The sequence below is a fragment of the Adiantum capillus-veneris genome, chromosome 16 (assembly GCF_014529385.1).
Source record: "Adiantum capillus-veneris isolate H3 chromosome 16, ASM1452938v2, whole genome shotgun sequence".
Classification (NCBI taxonomy): Eukaryota; Viridiplantae; Streptophyta; class Polypodiopsida; order Polypodiales; family Pteridaceae; genus Adiantum; species Adiantum capillus-veneris.
The window spans coordinates 69,692,334-69,703,193 of NC_140946.1; positions in this window are offsets into that span (position 1 = coordinate 69,692,334).

Consider the following 10,860-nt stretch of genomic DNA (forward strand, 5'->3'; position numbering starts at 1 on the left):
CATACAAGATTTTGATTCGGTCTCTTCGGCTGAAACTAAGCTTCCTTCGTGGTTAAACAAAGACACTCCTATTTGGATGTGTGGAGCTTCAGAAAATGGGAGTTTAAAACAAGAAGAATGTATTCTAGAAAGGGACTGCACAAACAAAGCCTATGTACCTGACCCCTTTCCAGAGCATTTGTCTGAGCCATTGGAGTGGACTCAAATTTTAGCGACAATGGATGTACGTGTGAATATGTCTATGCCTACTCAATTTTGCAATGAGGATGGCTACAACATAATTCCCATCCAAATGATTTCAACCCTCAACATTGAAGATGAAGATGAGGAACCCAAGGACTTGATGAAAGCTCAACAAATCTTTTCAGATCTCTACTACGATGCAACAAATGAGTTAGATGAACACTCAGGTACCTCAGAAGATTCGAGGTAAAAAAAAGAACATGTGAGAGCTAAGCTACTCTTGAAAGGAGGGGAGGAAAAGTTTTTTGACTTTCCCAACCAGAAATCAAGAAGTCAAAAATGGTATAGACGAAAAAGAGACACCAGAAACCCGAAAACACGATCTATGCCATCAATTTCTAGTAGAACACAATTCCTGATGCAGATAGATGCAAATGATTGTGTCAAGGACAAAATCACTGCCAGATATCCTCCAAACAAAAATCCAAAAATGTCTAAAACATCGAGAAAATCAAGGAAGGATACTCAAGCAAACCAACAGGATAAGAAGTCAATCATGACAAGAGTTGAGTGGAAAAAGAAATTTCAAGAGTTGAAAAAAGATCTAAAGGAGATATATACGATCGAAATGGAAACCACGGAAGAGGATGGTAAGGATGTAATGAGTGTTCCATCCCATTATAAAAAGTATACTCTCCAAGATCGAGAAAATCATAGTCGAATAACCTGTTAGGGAACTACAAAAACAGGGTGAGTCCTATGAAGGCCCTGAAAACGCTAAAAAGATAGACCTGGCTGAACCAAGAGAAGAGCCTAGACCTGTTTACATTGCAAACGACCTAATAGGGAAATAAGAAGAGCTCTTGCTGAGCTTGCTAAAAGAATACCGAGACATCTTCGCTTGGTCTTACAAGGATCTCAAGGGTGTTGATCCAGAAATCTATCAACATACCATACCCATGAGAGATGATGCAAAACCAAGTAGAGAGAGGCCATACACGTATAATGAAACATTTGCCAGGAAGATAAAAGAAGAGATTGAAAAACTAAAGGAAGCCGAATTCATTTACAAAATTGAACACACAGATTGGGTGTCTCCAATTGTGGTAGTACCCAAGAAGAATGGAAAATTACGAGTGTGAATCTCCAAAAAGTGAATGCAGCTACCATTAGAGACAACTTTCCTCTTCCAATCATTGAGCATGTTTTAGAACGAGTTGCAGAAAAAGAAGCTTACAGCTTCTTAGATGGCTTTTCGGAATACAATCAACTTTTGGTTGACCCAAAAGATCAGCATAAAACTGCTTTTGCAAGAGGATGGGGTATTTTTGTCTATTGGGTTATGTCGTTTGGGTTAGCTAATGCTCCGGCCACATTTCAAAGGTTGATGAGACATGCTTTTAAAGAATATCTTAGGAAATTCTTAGAATTATATATGGATGATCTATGCGTACATTCATCAATCCAGGCTGATCATTTTGAACACCCCAAAAAGGTACTTGAAAAATGTAGACTTTATAGGATTTGCTTAAATCCTGAAAAGTGCACATTCATGGGTAGACAAGGAAAAATTCTTGGACATATAGTGTCTAAAAATGGCATAGCTACTGATATCAAAAAACTTCATGTCATTGCTGATTTGCCTAAACCAACAACAGTCAACGGGGTACAAGCCTGCATGGGAGATTGTGCATATAACAGACGGTTCATCTACATGTACGCTATAATTGAAAAACCCATGTATAGCTTGATTACACACTTTGAGTGGACCGAGGCATGTGAATAATCTTTCATGAAGCTTAAGCAAGCTCTCACCTCAGCTCCAATGTTGAAAGCACCAGATTGGAATAAGATATTCCACGTACATGTAGATGCTTCCAATTTTGCTATCGGTTGTATACTAGCTCAACCAGGAGACGGAAAAATTGACTTTCCTATTTCTTATGCTAGTCGACAGTTGAACATGGCGGAAAAGAATTACACCACCACCGAAAGAGAAGGATTAGGAATGATCTATGCCATTAAAAAGTATAGACATTACCTATTAGCCAACAAGTTTGTGTTCTTTGTGGACCACCAAGCTTTGTTATACTTGGTCAACAAGCCAAGCAGCACATGAAGAATAGTGAGATGGTTCATCATTCTTCTGGAGTTTGATTTCACTGTGGTTGTAAAACAGGGCACTACACATCAACGAGTGGATCATTTGTCAAGGATTGTTTTAGGAGAATCACCTAAAGGGGTAGACGATGATCTACCAGATGCCTATTTGTTCTCCATGGAAATGATACCTTAATGGTCGGAAAACATGGTGTTATTGATGACAATAGCTCAAGTGGATTCACAAATACCACTTCCTATTATAATCGAATTAATCGAGCAATCGGCTATGTATCAATTACTAGCTGGTAGGCTATACAAAAGAAATCGAGATGGAATATTGCTCTTATGCATTAATCTTGAAGAAAAAAAAGGGTACCTAAGTCACGCACATGTTACCATAGTAGGACTTCACTTTGCAGAAGACCAAACTGTGCAACGAATCTTAAGACTTGGAGTATTTTGGCTGACTATAAGGAGTGATGTTCGATCTTTTGTAAAGGATTGTCCTCAATGTCAAAAAAAAAGCCCATACCTCATGTAACATTGTTTTAAATATCACCTGTTCCTAAGTGGAGTAACTATCTGTTTACTTACTTATCAAGCTGAACATTTCCTAAGGATATGAGTAAACGCCGTCAAAGAGCAATTTCGAAACTAAAGCAAGAGACTATGCTGTTATTGGGAACCAATTGTATCGGAGAGGTAAAGATCAATATTTGCGTCTTTGTGCAAATGAAGACGAGTATATTCCGATTATAGAACAAGCACATGCTGGATTAGCTGGAGGTCACTTTTCTAGTGAGACCACCGCAAGATCAATCTTGATGGTAGACATATGGTGGCCAACACTTTTTGCAGATGCCAAAGAATATGTTCGAAGTTGTGATGCTTGTCAACGAGCAAAAATTCCAGCACATGTAGATAGCATGCCCTTAAGACCAATGATGGGGGCTAGAGCTTTCGGAAAATGGGGTATAGATTTTGTTGGGCCAATACAGGCACCTGCTTATAGAACCCAAAGTGCAATATATCATTATAGCTACGAACTATTTGACCAAGTGGTCCGAGGCTAAAGCAACTCAATATAATGATGCGAAAACCACCACTGCATTCTTATATGAGTATGTATTCATGAGATATGGACTGCCTATAGAAATTGTCAGTGATCGGGGAATTTATTTCCTCAATGAAGTAATTGAGTATTTGCTTAATGAGTTTATGGTCATCCATAACAAATCAGCTCCCTATCACCCACAAGCAAACGGACAAGCTGAGCATACGAACAAAATTCTTAGCTCCGTGCTGACTAAAGTGGTTAGTTCAGGAAGGACAGACTGAGAAATGAATCTCCATGCTGCTTTATGGGCTTATCGAATTTCGTTCAAAACAACTTTAAATGCTACACCCTTTAACCTTGTTTATGGTCTTGATGCCATACTGCCAATAGAATTTCTATTGCCAACATTAAGGGTAGCAAGGAATCTTGAGTGGACGGGACATGAATTGTCAGAAAGACTTAAAGATTTGGAAAAGCTGGATGAGCAAAGGCTAACTGTTGTAGCTCACATCTATGCACAAAAGCGGAAACAAAAATAGTTTTTTGATTCCCACTTAATCACACAAATCTTTAAGAAAGGGGACTTAGTTTTAGTCTATTCCCTTAAGCAACACATTCCCAAGTTTAAGAAAACGGGAAACAGACCGTTTATCGTTGAAGATGTATCTCCAAGTGGAGCAGTAAAATTGTCCACCCTAGATGGTGAACCGATGGCTAATTGGATTAGTGGATGTCGTTTAAAGAAATTGCTAGAAAGAATGCATGCAACCACGCAAAGGAGGATTAAACGACAACAGGTTATTGATGAAGCCCAAGAGGAAGCTCGGCTTTGGATACTCAAACGGAAAGCTGCTCTCAGGAATCAACAGATACCGATTCCCATCAACACTCTGGAAATAGATGATCGACAATGGGAATTACCTAAAGATGCAGTTTCAACAGATGATGATTGGTTAGAGGGAATGGACCTGCGCATCAAAGTACAACTGACAATCATAACACCAATGCTTTAATCGACACAAGAGCTAGAGTAAATGCAGTCAGTTATTCCACGTACAAGAAGGCAACAAGTCAAGCATTGACAGTAGGAATAGCGACAATCAAAGGATGCAACAAAAACCCAACCCCAACATTGAGAGTAGTCAACTTGAACGTGATAGTACATGGATGTTCATGTCCTCATCAACTTGTATGCTTACCAGATGAACACATGAATGAGACAATCCTGGATGCGGACATACAAAGCAGTACCAGATTGGGATACAAATAGCTCAAGCTATCACCTAAAGACGGGCAACTCATTGTTCCAATTGAACCAATCAAGGAGGAGTGGAAAGGAAGCAATTAGCAGACAAATCACAAAGTAATCAATCTTCTCCATCCCCTCGACAAGCAAATGCTACAAGTAGCATGCAAGGAGTCAGGCAAATTTGGGTACCAAAAGCTCAACTTAAGGATAAGCCGATTCAAATCTGGGTGCCCAAAACATCACCGACAAAACAAAAGAAGGTTCCAAGGGTAAAAACACAGAGACGAGCATCTCCGAGCAAGGAACCTAACATGAAATTGGTTTGAAAGAAAAAGGAGTGCTTATCTTCTCCACAAACCGTAAAACCAATCAAGCAATGGAGAGTTAAGTCTCAAAAGACTCCACCACACCATACATCAACAAGCAAACCAAGCTACCAATGGTGAGAAAAAGCTCGACAAAAGTGGTACCAATAGCTCAAGCAATCAGTGTGTTGAAGCATCCTGATGGTACAATCAAATAGAGAGCACACAAGCTACAAAATTTGCTCTTTTGAAGACAACATCAGAAAGCCTCGACATCAGAAACCCTTGAGTTAATTACTCAAGACCCAGCTCTTGCACAACATAGTGGTTTGAATTGCATTGATCTTCAAAGTATGGTAGAGCCAACCACGATTATGCATAGACACGACTGTTCAACCCATGCACACAGTCGTTCCAGAGTACGCCATCTAGGAGGGGTGAAAGGGCACTAAGTAATTAAGGGCAATGTTTAAAGAGGGAGGGAAAAGTTCGATTGTAACGTGTGATTCTTTGCAAAATTACCTAATATGCCCTTATAATTCATCATCAAGGAAATATTCACTGATAATATATTCCCGATGAGTGTAAGTAGTGTGTATACTATCAGAAAATCATCAAAAAATAGTCCTTTTTGGTTATTTTTCATTATTTTTATTGATAATGAGACTTAAAAATAGAGAAACCAACAAAAAAAAAACCTGTGTTTTTTAATGGATTTTCTTAATTATTAGATTTTCACTTTACTTTTTTAGAGCATTTTGTGATTTTCTTTGATTTTTTCAATAAACAGGTCAAAAATTAATAATAAATAGCAAAGAAGCTCAGATGGAAAAATGGAAGACACGATGGTGATCAAAAAGCAAGGTGGACAAGCACAAAAAATTTCAATGAAATCAGAACATGGAAGCGGGAAGCCTAAATTAGGCGGTCATACCTACTTTTGCAAAATTCTTGCAGAATGAGCTACAAGAATCCGATTAAGGAAATTTTTGAGTCTAACATAGATTTCACGGCCTAGTAGAACTAGCGAGGGAATTTGGGGAAAAACGGTTTGGGAAGTCCGGGTATAGATATCCAAGGTAGGCTAAAACCACCTCATTTCCACTTGTGGCCTTTGCAGAGAGAGCTTTTCGACCTCTTTCGCTCGTCTTTTTCGGAGTCTACAGTTGCCCGTTTTTCAGCGCCGTCTCACACGAGACATGAGAAGTAAGTTCTTTACTCGTCAATGATCCATTTTGTACGGCCTGTAGCTAGTCTAAACCCCTAGAAAAAACCCTAGAAACCGAACAGTGCACGAAGACCTACGACCAAAAACTGAGCATAGGGGCCTGTCAGCTCGACAAAATCGGATGAGATTTGAACTGTAGCATGCCCTAACATAATAGAACCTTTCTATATCATCAGTTGACCATTTGGCAGGGGTCGAGGGGGTCCCCAGTAGAAAAGCTAGGTTTTTGGCACATGCCAGAATCTGGATCTGACTCCACAACAGCTTGCCTACGAGGTTCATATACAATGTATATGATTGGTTTAGTGAAATCTATCAAGCAAAGCCCTCGAAAAGCAGAAGACGGCTCAAAGGCTACAAAGCATCAATTTCAATATATGGGGTCAAACTGACTCCAAATGAGCCAGAATTGGATGAGTTGCTTCACGACTAAGTTGCGGACAAGTCCAAAGCCTCAAAATTGACTGACCAACTCAACAGGCAGTATAGTCACAGAAATCAAAGATTTCAGAGTCGACAAAGCACATAGTGATGTCGGCAAGACCAAACTTGACCAAATTCAATTTAGGACTTGTTTTAGGTGTATAGAATGTGTTTAGGTCAAAAAAATTTAAGTTTTGCAAAAAAATTGTGACTACTGTAAATAATCGTGATTATTTACTTTTGCACTATTTTTGCTTGAAAATTGTATCATCACCTCACCTATCATGTGTACACACCTATTACATGCCAAAAATCAAGTATGAGCCAAAATGAGCACCTATAACTTGGAAAATTGCCAGAAAACGCAAAGAAGTCTTTGCAAGCCAATTTTTGGGTTATGGACCACATTTCTTGATTCAAATCACCTCATATCTCATACACAAAGTCTATACAATGCGTAGAACCAATTTGTACCAAAAAATTTTGATTTGGTAGATATGTTAATAATCACGATTATTCACTTTCTAGCCAAAATGGGGAAATTTTGATATTTTGCCATCATACATCCAAAGTACATGATGTGTTAAGCCCACTAGCCAAGTTTGAACCAATTTGGAGCTCAAAATCTCAAATTTTCATTATATTTACTTCAGAGACCTAAAGCCAAAATCTGGTACCATTTTCACCCTATGCATCCAAATGAGCCCATATTTCACTCAGAGTATGTATTTGGTATATACTTCAAGCCTATGATGCCAAGTTTACAAAATGTTGAAAAAAATACTCAGTTGTAAATAATCGTGATTATTTACTTTGATTGCAAAATTTTGTTTGGACTTTACACTTTTGTTCCTTGCATGTTTTTATGTATCTATGCTTGTTCAAAAATTGATTTGAAGCAAACTGGACCAAAATTGTCAGCATTTTGGACTAAAGGACATTTCAGAGAAAAAAATCCATCAAATCTGTTAACTTTGACACTCCATTCACTGCATAGGAGCCATGCAAGCAGCAGAGAGGGCCAAGAAGAAACTCAACCAGAAAGAAAATTTGCAGGAGCTACCCGCATACCAACTGGATCTAGATTCAGTGAAAGCCACCAAGGTAGCCTATCTTTTAAAAGAACAGCTAGAAGAGCATCACACCACAGTGTTCACCGGCAGATTAAAGAGTGAGGAGGGACATCAGGTAGAGTTGCAACTTCTACCAAAAGAAGTGTATGATGTCACCGCGAAGCCTGAGATCAAAGAAGCCAACCGCCGCAGGCTAGGACTTAGAGATTTCTATGAACAGGAGCCGTGCGGTGTGGATTTCCAAAAAGCTTACAAGCTTTTATCCACAATTAAAGAAGATGAAACTGCCCAGATTTTTGACCCTCAGGGGAATAAAGTTGAAGTGGTGATAACCAAGGAAATAGTAGCAGAGGCACTCAGACTGCCCACAAAAGGAATGACAATGAGGGCAAGGGACAGGAAAATGGCAGGTACTTTCACCAAAGAAACCGTCACAACCACCTTTGTGGACCTTATTTCACAAACAGGTGGAAGAGCCAGCCAGGTTATACCAACAACACTTCCACTTCTTGGCTCTAAGAGGCCACCAAGGTATACCACACCAAATCATGCGGTTGCCACCACCTTCACGCAAGTCCTCAAGTCAACAACCAGGCAACTAGTGGACCACGCACAATATGTCTTAACCACTTTGAAAGACACAAAGAAAGAAGGAAATATTACTTACCTGGGTGCACCAGAGGTGTTGACAAGGATTTCATACCATGCCATCGGCATGGCCGACAACCTACCACTGTCAGCCCAACCATCTCCTTGAGCTACAAGATCGGCCAAGAGATCCTACAAATCTGATGAAGAATCCTCTGAAAGCTCGCCGGAAAGGCACAGCAGTGAAAGCTCGGATAATGAAGAAAAGAGAGCAGGAAGGGAGGAAATGAAGAGAAAAGTCGTGGCAGCACACCAAGAAGATCCTGTACAAAAGCAAGCCTGGTTTGAAAGAGAGAAACATGCATACCAACGCAGTCGACAAGCACAAGGAAAGGACCCAAAAAAATGGGTGCCTACTGAGCTTAAAGGGCCTAGAACAAAGCATCATACCAGGAAGCAATTTGAAGACCCAACGGAATCCTTGAAAAAGATGTACCAAGAAGCGGAAGCTTTAAAGCTGAAAGAAGTGAAGAAATGACAAGAAAAGAGAAAGAGGTGGAAGAAGAACAAAAGAGAACAGAGGAAACTACTACACAAGGAGAAGCACAACATACCCAAGGTGATGTGTCTCCCCGTATCTCTTCTCCTGTCTCTGAACACCAAGATCAACCAATGCCGAGCCCACCACCATCACCGGCAGTTAAAGACACCACAAATGAACCAACGAAAGAAGCAGAAGCTGAACAAGAAAAAAAAGTTGAAGCTACATAAGAATCTGAACAGTAAGAAGCAGCAGAAACAACACAACAAGCAGATGTCTCTAATCAAGAGAAGCAAACAGGGAAAGAGCCAGAGACCGAAAAGGCATCAAGTCCTGCAACAAAAGAGGACACCACATAGTTTAAGCAACCAAAGGAGCAAAAGCCTTAGGAACCACCCTCTACCTCCACGGAAAAAGAACAGCCACGGCTACAAGAACAACAGCAACCAGTCGTCCAGACACAGCCAAAAGACACACAAGAGGCTGCAGAAACATCAACTCAGATGGCACGACATGAAGACTGGCAATCGAATGACGAAGTCATCCTGTAGGTAAATGAATATGCTAAGCAAATGCAGGAGATGATTGAAAGAATTCGCTCAGCAGCACTTAGCCGTAGCACACGGGCCAAAGAGTTAGAGATGGTGATCGATGCACTCCAAGGGGCGTTAGATGACAGACTTAATGTCATCACCGATCTGCAAAGGCAAGTGCAGGAGTTGAGAGCAGAAGTTGAGAGCAGAAGCTGAACAGCATCAGCTCGCTAGAGATAAGCAACAAAAAGTAATGGAAGAGATGGGTGAGCTGCTTACCAAACTGTCAGATGCGTGCAAAGCCAAGGATGATCAGCTGGTGAAAGTTACAAATGAGCTTCTCACTACCACCCTATCAGCTCAAAAAATCCAGGTACAATTAGATGTAGCCAATGCTTCTCTACAGTACTCGGAACAAAGGATCAATGATCAGGCAATATTCTTGCGACAAATACGAGAAAATCCACCCGTCGCCTCGATCAAAGGTACAGACGAGGTCTACAAGGAACTAGAAAAGAAAAATAAAGACCTCGACCTGGAGCTGAAGTTAGATGAATCTCAGTGCAGAGACCTAGCCTTGATGCGGGTCCAAAGAGAAGATGAACTGTTGAAGTAGATAACTGAACTCAAAAGAGTCAACCAGCTACTGAGAGATGGAAAGCCGGAAACTCAAGAAGAGGCAGGCACTTCGGAGTAGTCTCAAATAGAAATACCCTCAGTATCATTTGCTTAAATGGAGACACAGTGGACAATAGAGCTGAGTGGCAAGGAAGATTTTCACGTAGCCATTACAGAAGAAGACACAATTCCCAACGTCCAGCTCTCAAAGACTAAATAAGATGCACTGAAAGAAAAGATTGCACAAGAGGTAGATGAGCAGTGGAAGGTAGGGATGGATTGGGAGTTGAGAGTTCTTCACTCCGTCAACGTTACACAACTCACTCCCAATCAAATCAATGTGCAATGGCACCAACATCCCCTGCCCTACCCTCTGATAAAAGTTGAGTTACTACAGGTAAAAGAAAGACTTTACACAGACATGCAAGTCGAGGGCGCAGATAAAGACCACCCGAAGTGGAGGTTGAGCTAGCTGAACAAAAACCCAAGATACTTGATTCTGTTCACGAGAGCACCTGCGGCCTTGCAAAAAGATCCGACTTTTTGTCCTGTACAAAGAGAAAGGACCTCGATAGCACATGAGGCACTACTCAAGAAGCGGCCAACTTGGTTAAACTACCCCAGATTGCCGCTCAAGAAAAGGGACCAGTGAGACTGAAGAATACATGGTGAAAACCCTAAAGGGTGCCATGTCATTCTTTAAAAGTCTACCAGATTTGTCATGTGCTATGCTATATAAGATCTGCCAAATGTTGCTCACATGCATCGAAGTGTTCAATGAGCCACAGCAAGCAGGCACCCCTTGGATGTCATTCCTCGAGGGTAATAAAGGTTTGTGCTACGATCTCAGTGGCCAACCTTCCGAAGAAGTCCTCTATGGCTTCTATGTTAGATGAATGTTTCTACCTTCACACAATATGCTGGTGTTCGAGGAAGCGTTCTACACAGGATTCTTCACT